General features: G+C 40.7%; 1 non-coding gene across 1 annotated transcript; it reads right to left on the reverse strand.

Moving 5' to 3' along the window:
* Nucleotides 1-3417: 3417 nt before the first annotated feature.
* LOC112799011 (small nucleolar RNA R71) lies at nt 3418-3525 on the reverse strand. The gene has a single exon (XR_003200601.1). It is a non-coding gene; the product is annotated as a small nucleolar RNA R71 (small nucleolar RNA).
* Between the last annotated feature and the right edge of the window lie 7906 nt (nt 3526-11431).

The raw sequence follows: 11431 nt of genomic DNA on the forward strand, positions 1-11431 counted from the left end.
AGAGCTTTTGATCACTTTTAGATCTTAAGTAGACTTTGGTAGCTATCTTCATTGTATGCTATCTTAGTTCCTTGGGAGGCTGGCCATTCGGCCATGCCTAGACCTTATGCTTATGTATTTTCAACGGTGGAGTTTCTACACACCATAGATTAAGGTGTGGAGCTCTGCTGTACCTCGAGTATTAATGCAATTACTATTGTTCTTCCATTCAATTCCGCTTGTTCTTTATCCAAGATATCACTTGTTCTTCAACTTGATGAAGGTGATGATTGACGCCCATCACCATTCTCACTCATGAACAAAGTGACTGACAACCACTCTTGTTCTACTAGCATTCGAGGCTCTAGTGAATATCTCTTGGATTCCTGATTGCACGATGCATGGTTGATCGCCTGACAACCGAGTGCTCGCCTGACAAACGAGCCAACCATTCCGTGAGATCAGAGTCTTCGTGGTATAGGCAAGAACTGATGGCGGCATTCAAGAGAATCCGGAAAGTCTAACCTTGTCTGTGGTATTCTGAGTAGGATTCAATGACTGAATGACTGTGACGTGCTTCAAACCTGTAACTTACTGGGCGTTAGTGACAGACGCAAAAGAATCACTGGATTCTATTCCAGTAGGGGAGGGAACCACACCGGTGATTGGCAGCACTGTGACAGAGTGTGTGCATTAGCTTTCACTGCGAGGATGGGAGGTAGCTGCTGACAACAGTGAGACCCTACACGAGTTTGCCATGGAAAGGAGGAAGAAGGATTGGATGAAGGCAGTAGGAAAGCAGAGAGACGGAAGGGAAGGCATCTTCATATGCTTATCTGAAGTTCCTACCAATGAATTACATAAGTATCTCTATCTTTACCTTTATGTTATTTTCGTTTATCACCATCATTACCATTTGAGTTTGCCTGACTAAGATTTACAAGATGACCATAGCTTGCTTCAATACTAACAATCTCCGTGGGATCGACCCTTACTCACGTAAGGTTTATTACTTGGACGACCCAGTGCACTTGCTGGTTAGTTGTGCGAAGTTGTGTAATGCCATGGTATTGAGCCACCAAGTTCTTGGAGCCATTACCGGGGATTATGAGAGTTGTGAAAAAGTATAGTTCACAATTTCGCGCACCAAGTTTTTGGCGCCGTTGCCGGGGATTGTTCAAGTTTTGAGCAAGCTTTGGTAACATCAGTGCCAAGATCTGGCAACAACATCAAGTTTTGGTGTTATTGCCCGGGATTGTTTAGGCTGGACAACTGACGGTTCATCTTGTTGCTTAGATTAGGTATTTTTTTTCGAAATTCTTGAAGATGAATTCTAGAGTTTCATGATGATTTATTGAAATTTGGCTGGCTGAGAAGCCATGTCTAATCTGATTGGACCGAGGTTTCAACTTATCACCACAAGAGCTTATTGATTTTCATCAATCTTGCTTTTGGAGCAATGATTGCTAAGGCTTGGCTGGCTTCTGGCCATGTCTAGTGTTTTGGACCGAAGCTTTCTTTGAAAGCTTGGCTGGCTGTAAAGCCATGTCTAATTCCTGGACCGGAGTCTTAGACTAATATTGCACTGATTCCTGGAATTCTCATTAAGAATTTTGATACCTTTTTCCAATTGATTTTCGAAAAACACAAAAAAAAAAGAAAAAAAAAAGAAAAAAAATCATAAAATCCAAAAATATTTCTTGTTTGAGTCTAGAGTCTCATCATAAGTTTGGTGTCAACTGCATGCATTCATGTATTTTTGTGATCTTCAAGATGTTCTTGATGATTTACTTGCTCTGGTCATTGAATTCTATTGACTTGATTGTTTTGTGTGTCTCATATGCATTTTCATTTTGTCAGTGTCAATGGTATACAAACTGCTAAGTTTGGTGTCTTGCATGCATTGTTATTTGATTCTTGTTGCATTTTGGTTTGTCCTTATTATTAAAAATCCAAAAATATTTTTAATTTGTGTCTTTTCAAGTCAATTATACAAGGAATTGAAGATTCAGAACATACAGCAGAGGAATTGTACAGAAAAAGCTGGGCGTTCAAAACGCCCAGTGAAGAAGGACAAACTGGCGTTTAAACGCCAGCCAGGGCACCTGGTTGGGCGTTTAACGCCCAAAAAGGTAGCATTTTGGGCGTTAAACGCCAGAATGTATACCATTCTGGGCGTTTAACGCCAGGATGGCTAAGGGAGGAAGATTTTGTTTTCAAATCAGATTTTTTCTAAGTTTTCAAAATCTTTTCAAAATCAAATCTTTTTCAAATCAAATTTTCAATCAAATCTTATTCAAAATCAATTTCATTCTATTTTTAAAGATACTTACTATCAATTAATGGTTTGATTCAACATTTCAAGTATGCTGCCTTTTCTGTTGAGAAAGGTTTAATGATTGAATCATATCTTTTCTTGTTAGTCAAGTTTTTAATTTTCAAATCAAATCTTTTTCAAATTGTTTTCAAAACATATCTTTTAAAAAATGTTTTCAAATCATATCTTCTCAATCACATTTTTTTTATCAATCATATCTTTTTAATCACATCTTTTTCAAATTAAGCTTTCAATCAAACCTTTTTGATTTCCAATTTCAAAATCTTTTTCAAAAATCACTTTATTTCTTTTCCACTTTCATTTTCGAAAATTAAGTATTGTTTTTCAAAAATTTTTTCAAATTTTCTACTTAATTTTCGAAAATCACTTCCCTCCTTCTCATATCCTTCTATTTATGGACTAACACTATCCTTTAATGTAAAACTCAAACTCCATTCTCTTTGATAAGTTCGAATTTTACACTTCTGTCCTCTACTCTTCTTTTCCTCTGACACCTAAAGGAATCTCTATACTGTGACATAGAGGATTCCACATTTTCTTGTTCCCTTCTCTTTCTTATGAGCAGGAGCAAAGACAAAGGCATTCTTGTTGAGGCTGATCCTGAACCTGAAAGGACCTTGAAAAGAAAGCTAAGAGAAGCCAAGGCACAACTCTCTTTAGAACACTTGGACGAATTCTTCAAGGAAGAAGAACAAATGGCAGCCGCAAACAACAACAATGCCAACAATGCAAGGAAGGTGCTTGGTGACTTTACTGCACCTACTCCCGACTTCTATGGGAGAAGCATCTCTATCCCTGCCATTGGAGCAAACAACTTTGAGCTTAAGCCTCAATTAGTTTCTCTAATGCAACAGAATTGCAAGTTCCATGGACTTCCAATGGAAGATCCTCATCAGTTTTTAGCTGAATTCTTGCAAATCTGTGACACAGTCAAGACTAATGGGGTAGACCCTGAGGTCTATAGACTGATGCTATTCCCTTTTGCTGTAAGAGACAGGGCTAGAACATGGTTGGACTCTCAACCTAAAGAAAGCCTGGACTCTTGGGAAAAGCTAGTCAATGCCTTCTTGGCAAAGTTCTTTCCACCTCAAAAATTGAGTAAGCTTAGAGTGGAAGTCCAAACCTTCAGACAGAAGGAAGGAGAATCCCTCTATGAAGCTTGGGAAAGATACAAACAATTGATCAGAAAGTGTCCCACTGATATGCTTTCTGAATGGAGCATCATAGGTATTTTCTATGATGGTCTCTCTGAACTGTCCAAGATGTCTTTGGATAGCTCTTCTGGAGGATCTCTTCATTTGAAGAAGACGCCTACTGAAGCTCAAGAACTGATTGAAATGGTTGCAAATAACCAATTCATGTACACTTCTGAAAGGAATCCTGTGAACAATGGGACTAGTCAGAAGAAAGGAGTTCTTGAGATTGACACTCTGAATGCCATATTAGCTCAGAACAAAATATTGACTCAACAAGTCAATATGATTTCTCAAAGTCTGTCTGGAATGCAAAATGCACCAAGCAGTACTAAAGAAGCTTCATCTGAGGAAGAAGCTTATGATCCTAAGAACCTTTCAATGGAAGAGGTGAATTACATGGGAGAACCCTATGGAAACACCTATAACCCTTCATGGAGGAATCATCCAAATCTTTCATGGAAGGATCAACAGAGACCTCAACAAGGTTTCAATAACAATAATGGTGGGAGGAACAGGTTTAGCAACAGCAAGCCTTTCCCATCATCTTCTCAGCAACAGACAGAGAGTTCTAAGCAGAGTACCTCTGACTTAGCAACCATGGTCTCTGATCTAATCAAAACCACTCAAAGTTTCATGACTGAAACTAGGTCCTCCATTAGGAATTTGGAAGGACAAGTGGGTCAGCTGAGCAAGAAAATTACTGAACTTCCTCCAAGCACTCTCCCAAGCAATACTGAAGAAAATCCAAAAGGAGAATGCAAGGCCCTCAATATGGCCGAATTCTGGGAGGAAGAAGAGGCAGTGAACGCCACTGAGGAAGACCTCAATGGACGTCCACTGACCTCCACTGAGTTCCCCAATGAGGAACCTTGGGAATCTGAGGCTCAAACTGAGACCATAGAGATTCCATTAGACTTACTTCTGCCTTTCATGAGCTCTGATGAGTATTCATCCTCTGAAGAGGATGAGTATGTCACTGAAGAGCAAGTTGCTAAATACCTTGGAGCAATCATGAAGCTAAATGACAAGTTATTTGGAAATGAGACTTGGGAGGATGAACCCCCTCTGCTCACCAAAGAACTGGATAACTTGTCTAAGCAGAAACTACCTCAAAAGAGGCAGGATCCTGGGAAGTTTTCCATACCTTGTACCATAGGCACCATGACCTTCAAGAAGGCCTTGTGTGACTTAGGGTCAAGTGTGAACCTCATGCCCCTCTCTGTAATGGAGAAATTAGGGATCTTTGAGGTACAAGCTGCAAAAATCTCACTAGAGATGGCAGACAACTCAAGAAAACAAGCTTATGGACTTGTAGAGGATGTTTTGGTGAAGATTGAAGACCATTACATCCCTGCTGATTTCATAGTCCTAGAGACTGGGAAGTGCATGGATGAATCCATCATCCTTGGCAGACCCTTCCTAGCCACAGCAAAGGCTGTGATTGATGTTGATAGAGGAGAGTTGATCATTCAAGTGAATGAAGAATCCTTGGTGTTTAAGGCCCAAGGATATCCCTCTGTCATCATGGAGAGGAAGCATGAAGAGCTTCTCTCAAAACAGAGCCAAACTGAGCCCCCACAGTCAAACTCTAAGTTTGGTGTTGGGAGGCCACAACCAAACTCTAAGTTTGGTGTTGAACCCCCACATTCAAACTCTAAGTTTGGTGTTGGGAGGTTCCAACACGGTTCTGAGCATTTCTGAGGCTCCATGAGAGTCCTCTGTCAAGCTAATGACATTAAAGAAGCGCTTGTTGGGAGGCAACCCAATGTTTTATAATTAATTATTTTCCTTTGTTATTTTATCTTTTTTGTAGGTTGATGATCATAAGAAGTCACAAAAACAATAAAAAAGCAAAAACAGAATGAAAAACAGGAAGAAAAACAGCACACCCTGGAGGAAGATGCTGCTGGCGTTTAAACGCCAGTCAGCCTAGCAGTTGGGCGTTTAACGCCCAGTCTGGCACCCTTCTGGGCGTTTAACGCCAGAAAGGGGCACCAGACTGGCGTTAAACGCCAGTAAAGGGCAAGAACCTGGCGTTAAACGCCAGGAATGGGCACCAGCCCGGCGTTTAACGCCAGAAATGGCTCAAAACGTGGATTTTGATGCCATTTGGTGCAAGGATGCCTTTTCCTTGACACTACAGGATCTGTTGACCCCACAGGACCCTACCATCACTCTCTCTCTTCTTCCCCCATTCACCAATCACCTCAACACCTCTTCCCCAAAAACCCCTCACCTATCAAATCCTACCCTTCTCTTCACCACTCACATCCATCCTTCATAAATCCCCACCAACCTCACCCTTCAAATTCAAACCACTTTCCCTCCCAAACCCACCCATAATGGCCGAACCATTCACCCCCCTCTCTCCTATATATACCCCTCTTCAACCCTTCATTTTCACACAACCTAAACACCACTTCTCCCCCTCTTTGGCCGAATTCACCACCATCTCCCTCTTCCTCATTTCTTCTTCTTCTACTCTCTTCTTTCTTCTTTTGCTCGAGGACGAGCAAACATTCTAAGTTTGGTGTGGTAAAAGCGTTGCTTTTTCGTTTTTCCATAACCATTATGGCATCCAAGGCCGGAGAAACCTCTAAAAAGAGGAAAGGGAAGGCAAAGGCTTCCACCTCCGAGTCATGGGAGATGGATAGATTCCTCTCAAGGGTGCATCAAGACCATTTCTATGAAGTTGTGGCCTTGAAGAAGGTGATCCCCGAGGTACCCTTTTCACTCAAAAAGGGTGAATATCCGGAGATCCGCCATGAGATCCGAAGAAGAGGTTGGGAAGTTCTTACCAACCCCATTCAACAAGTCGGAATCTTGATGGTTCAAGAGTTCTATGCCAATGCATGGATCACCAAGAACCATGACCAAAGTGTGAACCCGAATCCAAAGAATTATCTTACTATGGTTCGGGGGAAATACTTGGATTTTAGTCCGGAGAGTGTGAGGGTGGCGTTCAACTTGCCTATGATGCAAGGAGATGAGCATCCTTACACTTGAAGGGTCAACTTTGATCAAAGGTTGGACCAAGTCCTCACAGTCATATGTGAAGAGGGCGCACAATGGAAGCAAGATTCAAGAGGAAAGCCGGTCCAATTGAGAAGGCATGACCTCAAGCCCGTGGCTAGAGGATGGTTAGAGTTCATACAACGCTCAATCATTCCCACTAGCAACCGGTCCGAAGTTACCCTAGACCGGGCCATCATGATCCATGGCATCATGATTGGAGAAGAAATAGAGGTTCATGAGGTTATAGCCCAAGAACTCTATAAAGTGGCGGACAAGACCTCCACCTTGGCAAGGTTAGTCTTCCCTCATCTCATTTGTCACCTCTGTTATTCAGTTGGAGTTGACATAGAGGGAGACATCCCCATTGATGAGGACAAACCCATCACCAAGAAAAGGATGGAGTACACAAGAGATCCCACTCATCATGAGATCCCTGAGATTCCTCAAGGGATGAACTTTCCTCCACAAAACTATTGGGAGCAACTAAACACCTCCCTAGGAGAGTTGAGTTCCAATATGGGACAATTAAGGGTGGAGCACCAAGAACACTCCATCATCCTTCATGAGATTAGAGAAGATCAAAGAATCATGAGGGAGGAGCAACAAAGACAAGGAAGAGACATTGAGGAGCTCAAGCACTCCATAGGATCTTCAAGAGCAAGAAAGAGCCGCCATCACTAAGGTGGACCCGTTCTTTGATTTCCTTGTTATTTGTTCTTCTGTTTTTCGAATTTTATGCTTATGTTTATCCATGTTTGTGTCTTATGATCATTAGTGTCTTAGTGTCTATGCCTTAAAGTTATGAATGTCCTATGAATCCATCACCTTTCTTAAATAAAAATGTGCTTAATTGAAAAAGGAAGAATTGCATGAATTTTGAATTTTATAACAGTTTAATTATTTTGATGTGGTGGCAATATTTTTGTTCTCTGAATGTATGTGTAAACAGTGCATATATATCTTGAAGTTGTGGTTCATGAATGTTGGCTCTTGAAAGAATGATGAAAAAGGAGACATGTTACTGAGGATCTGAAAAATCAATAAAATGATTCTTGAAGCAAGAAAAAGCATTTTCAAAAAAAAAAAAAAACTGAAAAAAAAGAGAAAAAAAGGAAACGAGAAAAAAAATATATTAGAAATAAGAGTTGTGATCCAAGGCAAATAAGAGTGTGCTTAAGAACCTTGGACACCTCTAATTGGGGACTTTAGCAAAGCTGAGTCACAATCTGAAAAGGTTCACCCAATTATGTGTCTGTGGCATGTATGTATCCGGTGGTAATACTGGAAGACAGAGTGCTTTGGGCCACAGCCAAGACTCAATAAATAGCTATGTTCAAGAATCATCATATCTTACTAAGAGAATCATTAGCACTATCTGGACTCTGAGTTCCTAAAGAAGCCAATCATTCTGAATTTCAAGGGATAGATTGAGATGCCAAAACTGTTCAGAGGCAAAAGGTTAAAAACCCCGCTCATCTAATTAATACTGATCTTCACAGATGTTTTTGGAATTCATTGCATATTCTCTTCTTTTTGTCTTATTTGATTTTCAGTTGCTTGGGGACAAGCAACAATTTAAGTTTGGTGTTGTGATGAGCGGATAATTTGTATACTTTTTGGCATTGTTTTTAGTATATTTTTGATATAATCTAGTTAGTTTTTAGTATATTTTTATTAGTTTTTAGTTAGAATTCACTTTTCTGGACTTTACTATGAGTTTGTGTGTTTTTCTGTGATTTCAGGTATTTTCTGGCTGAAATTGAGGGACCTGAGCAAAAATCTGATTCAGAGACCAAAAAGGACTGCAGATGCTGTTGGATTCTGACCTCCCTGCACTCGAAGCGGATTTTCTAGAGCTACAGAAGCCCAATTGGCGCGCTCTCAACGGCGTTGGAAAGTAGACATCCTGGGCTTTCCAGCAATATATGATAGTCCATACTTTGCCCAAGATTTGATGGCCCAAACTGGCGTTCAAAGTCACCTCAAGAAATCCCAGCGTTAAACGCTGGAACTGGCACCCAAATGGGAGTTAAACGCCCAAACTGGCACCAAAGCTGGCGTTTAACTCCAAGAAGAGTCTCTACACGAAATTTGCTTCATTGCTCAGCCCAAGCACACACCAAGTGGGCCCGGAAGAGGATTTTTATGTCATTTACTCATTTCTGTACACCTTAGGCTACTAGTTTCTTATAAGTAGAACCTTTTACTATTGTATTAGAGAGCTTTTGATCACTTTTAGATCTTAAGTAGACTTTGGTAGCTATCTTCATTGTATGCTATCTTAGTTCCTTGGGAGGCTGGCCATTCGGCCATGCATAGACCTTATGCTTATGTATTTTCAACGGTGGAGTTTCTACACACCATAGATTAAGGTGTGGAGCTCTGCTGTACCTCGAGTATTAATGCAATTACTATTGTTCTTCCATTCAATTCCGCTTGTTCTTTATCCAAGATATCACTTGTTCTTCAACTTGATGAAGGTGATGATTGACGCCCATCACCATTCTCACTCATGAACAAAGTGACTGACAACCACTCTTGTTCTACTAGCATTCGAGGCTCTAGTGAATATCTCTTGGATTCCTGATTGCACGATGCATGGTTGATCGCCTGACAACCGAGTGCTCGCCTGACAAACGAGCCAACCATTCCGTGAGATCAGAGTCTTCGTGGTATAGGCAAGAACTGATGGCGGCATTCAAGAGAATCCGGAAAGTCTAACCTTGTCTGTGGTATTCTGAGTAGGATTCAATGACTGAATGACTGTGACGTGCTTCAAACCTGTAACTTACTGGGCGTTAGTGACAGACGCAAAAGAATCACTGGATTCTATTCCAGTAGGGGAGGGAACCACACCGGTGATTGGCAGCACTGTGACAGAGTGTGTGCATTAGCTTTCACTGCGAGGATGGGAGGTAGCTGCTGACAACAGTGAGACCCTACACGAGTTTGCCATGGAAAGGAGGAAGAAGGATTGGATGAAGGCAGTAGGAAAGCAGAGAGACGGAAGGGAAGGCATCTTCATATGCTTATCTGAAGTTCCTACCAATGAATTACATAAGTATCTCTATCTTTACCTTTATGTTATTTTCGTTTATCACCATCATTACCATTTGAGTTTGCCTGACTAAGATTTACAAGATGACCATAGCTTGCTTCAATACTAACAATCTCCGTGGGATCGACCCTTACTCACGTAAGGTTTATTACTTGGACGACCCAGTGCACTTGCTGGTTAGTTGTGCGAAGTTGTGTAATGCCATGGTATTGAGCCACCAAGTTCTTGGAGCCATTACCGGGGATTATGAGAGTTGTGAAAAAGTATAGTTCACAATTTCGCGCACCACTGGTCATGCTTATTATTGCTTCTTGGATGGCTACTCTGGGTATAATCAAATAGTGGTAGAACCAAAGGACCAAGAAAAGACTTCGTTCACATGCCCAGTTGGAGTTTTTGCCTATAGAAGAATGCCATTCGGATTATGCAATGCCCCAGCCACTTTTCAAAGGTGTATGCTCTCCATTTTCTCAGATATGGTTGAAAAATTTTTAGAGGTTTTCATGGATGACTTCTCTGTTTTTGGTGATAATTTCAGTACTTGCCTAAACCATCTAACTCTTGTCTTGAAACGGTGCCAAGAAACTAATTTGGTTTTGAACTGGGAGAAGTGCCATTTCATGGTGCCTGAGGGGATTGTTCTTGGCCATAAAGTTTCAAGAAAAGGGATAGAGGTTGACAAGGCAAAAGTAGAAATAATAGAAAAACTCCCTCCACCAACTAATGTTAAATCTGTTAGAAGTTTCTTGGGGCATGCAGGATTTTATAGAAGGTTTATCAAAGATTTTTCTAAAATAGCCAAACCTTTGAGTAACCTTTTAATGGTTGATAAACCTTTTGTTTTTGATGAAAATTGCCAGCATGCTTTTGAAAATTTAAAACATAAACTCACAACAGCACCAATTATCACACCCCGGATTGGAACTTACCGTTTGAACTCATGTGTGATGCAAGTGATATTGCAATTGGTGCTGTACTTGGACAGAAGAAGGGAAATTTGCATCATGTCATATATTATGCAAGTAAAGTATTGAATGAAGCTCAAAAAAATTATACTACAACAGAGAAGGAATTGTTAGCTGTAGTCTATGCATTTGATAAGTTTAGATCGTACTTGATAGGATCTAAAATTGTGATTTATACTAATCATGCTGCTCTCAAGTATTTGATGTCAAAGCAGGATGCTAAACCAAGACTTATCAGGTGGATTCTACTCCTACAAGAATTTGACATTGAGGTAAAGGACAGGAAAGGCACTGAAAATCTAGTTGCTGATCATTTGTCAAGGTTGCCACCAGAAACAATTCAAAAGGCCTCATTACCTGTAAATGAAAGCTTCCCAGATGAACATCTCATGCTGATCCAACAAACACCATGGTTCGCTGATATAGCAAACTACAAAGTAGGGAGAAAGATACCTCAAGAATTCACTAAGCAACAAGTGAAGAAACTAATCAATGAAGCAAAGAAGTTCTTGTGGGATGAACCCTATCTGTTCAGAAGGTGCTCTGATGGAATAATCAGGAGATGTATTCCTGAAAGTGAAATAAGAGATATATTATGGCATTGCCATGGCTCAGCTTATGGTGGACACTTTGGTCCAGAAAGAACAGCAGCAAAGATATTACAAAGTGGTTTCTATTGGCCAACCATCTTCAAAGATGCCAGGGAGTTTGTCCACCAATGTAATGAATGCCAGAGAGCAGGAGGACTAACAAGAAGGAACGAGATGCCACAGAACTTCATTTTGGAAGTAGAATTGTTTGATCTATGGGGCATTGATTTCATGGGACCCTTTCCCCCTTCTTATTCATTTAGATATATCTTGGTAGCAGTAGAGTATGT

This window comes from Arachis hypogaea, chromosome 4, assembly GCF_003086295.3.
Source record: "Arachis hypogaea cultivar Tifrunner chromosome 4, arahy.Tifrunner.gnm2.J5K5, whole genome shotgun sequence".
Taxonomy (NCBI): domain Eukaryota; kingdom Viridiplantae; phylum Streptophyta; class Magnoliopsida; order Fabales; family Fabaceae; genus Arachis; species Arachis hypogaea.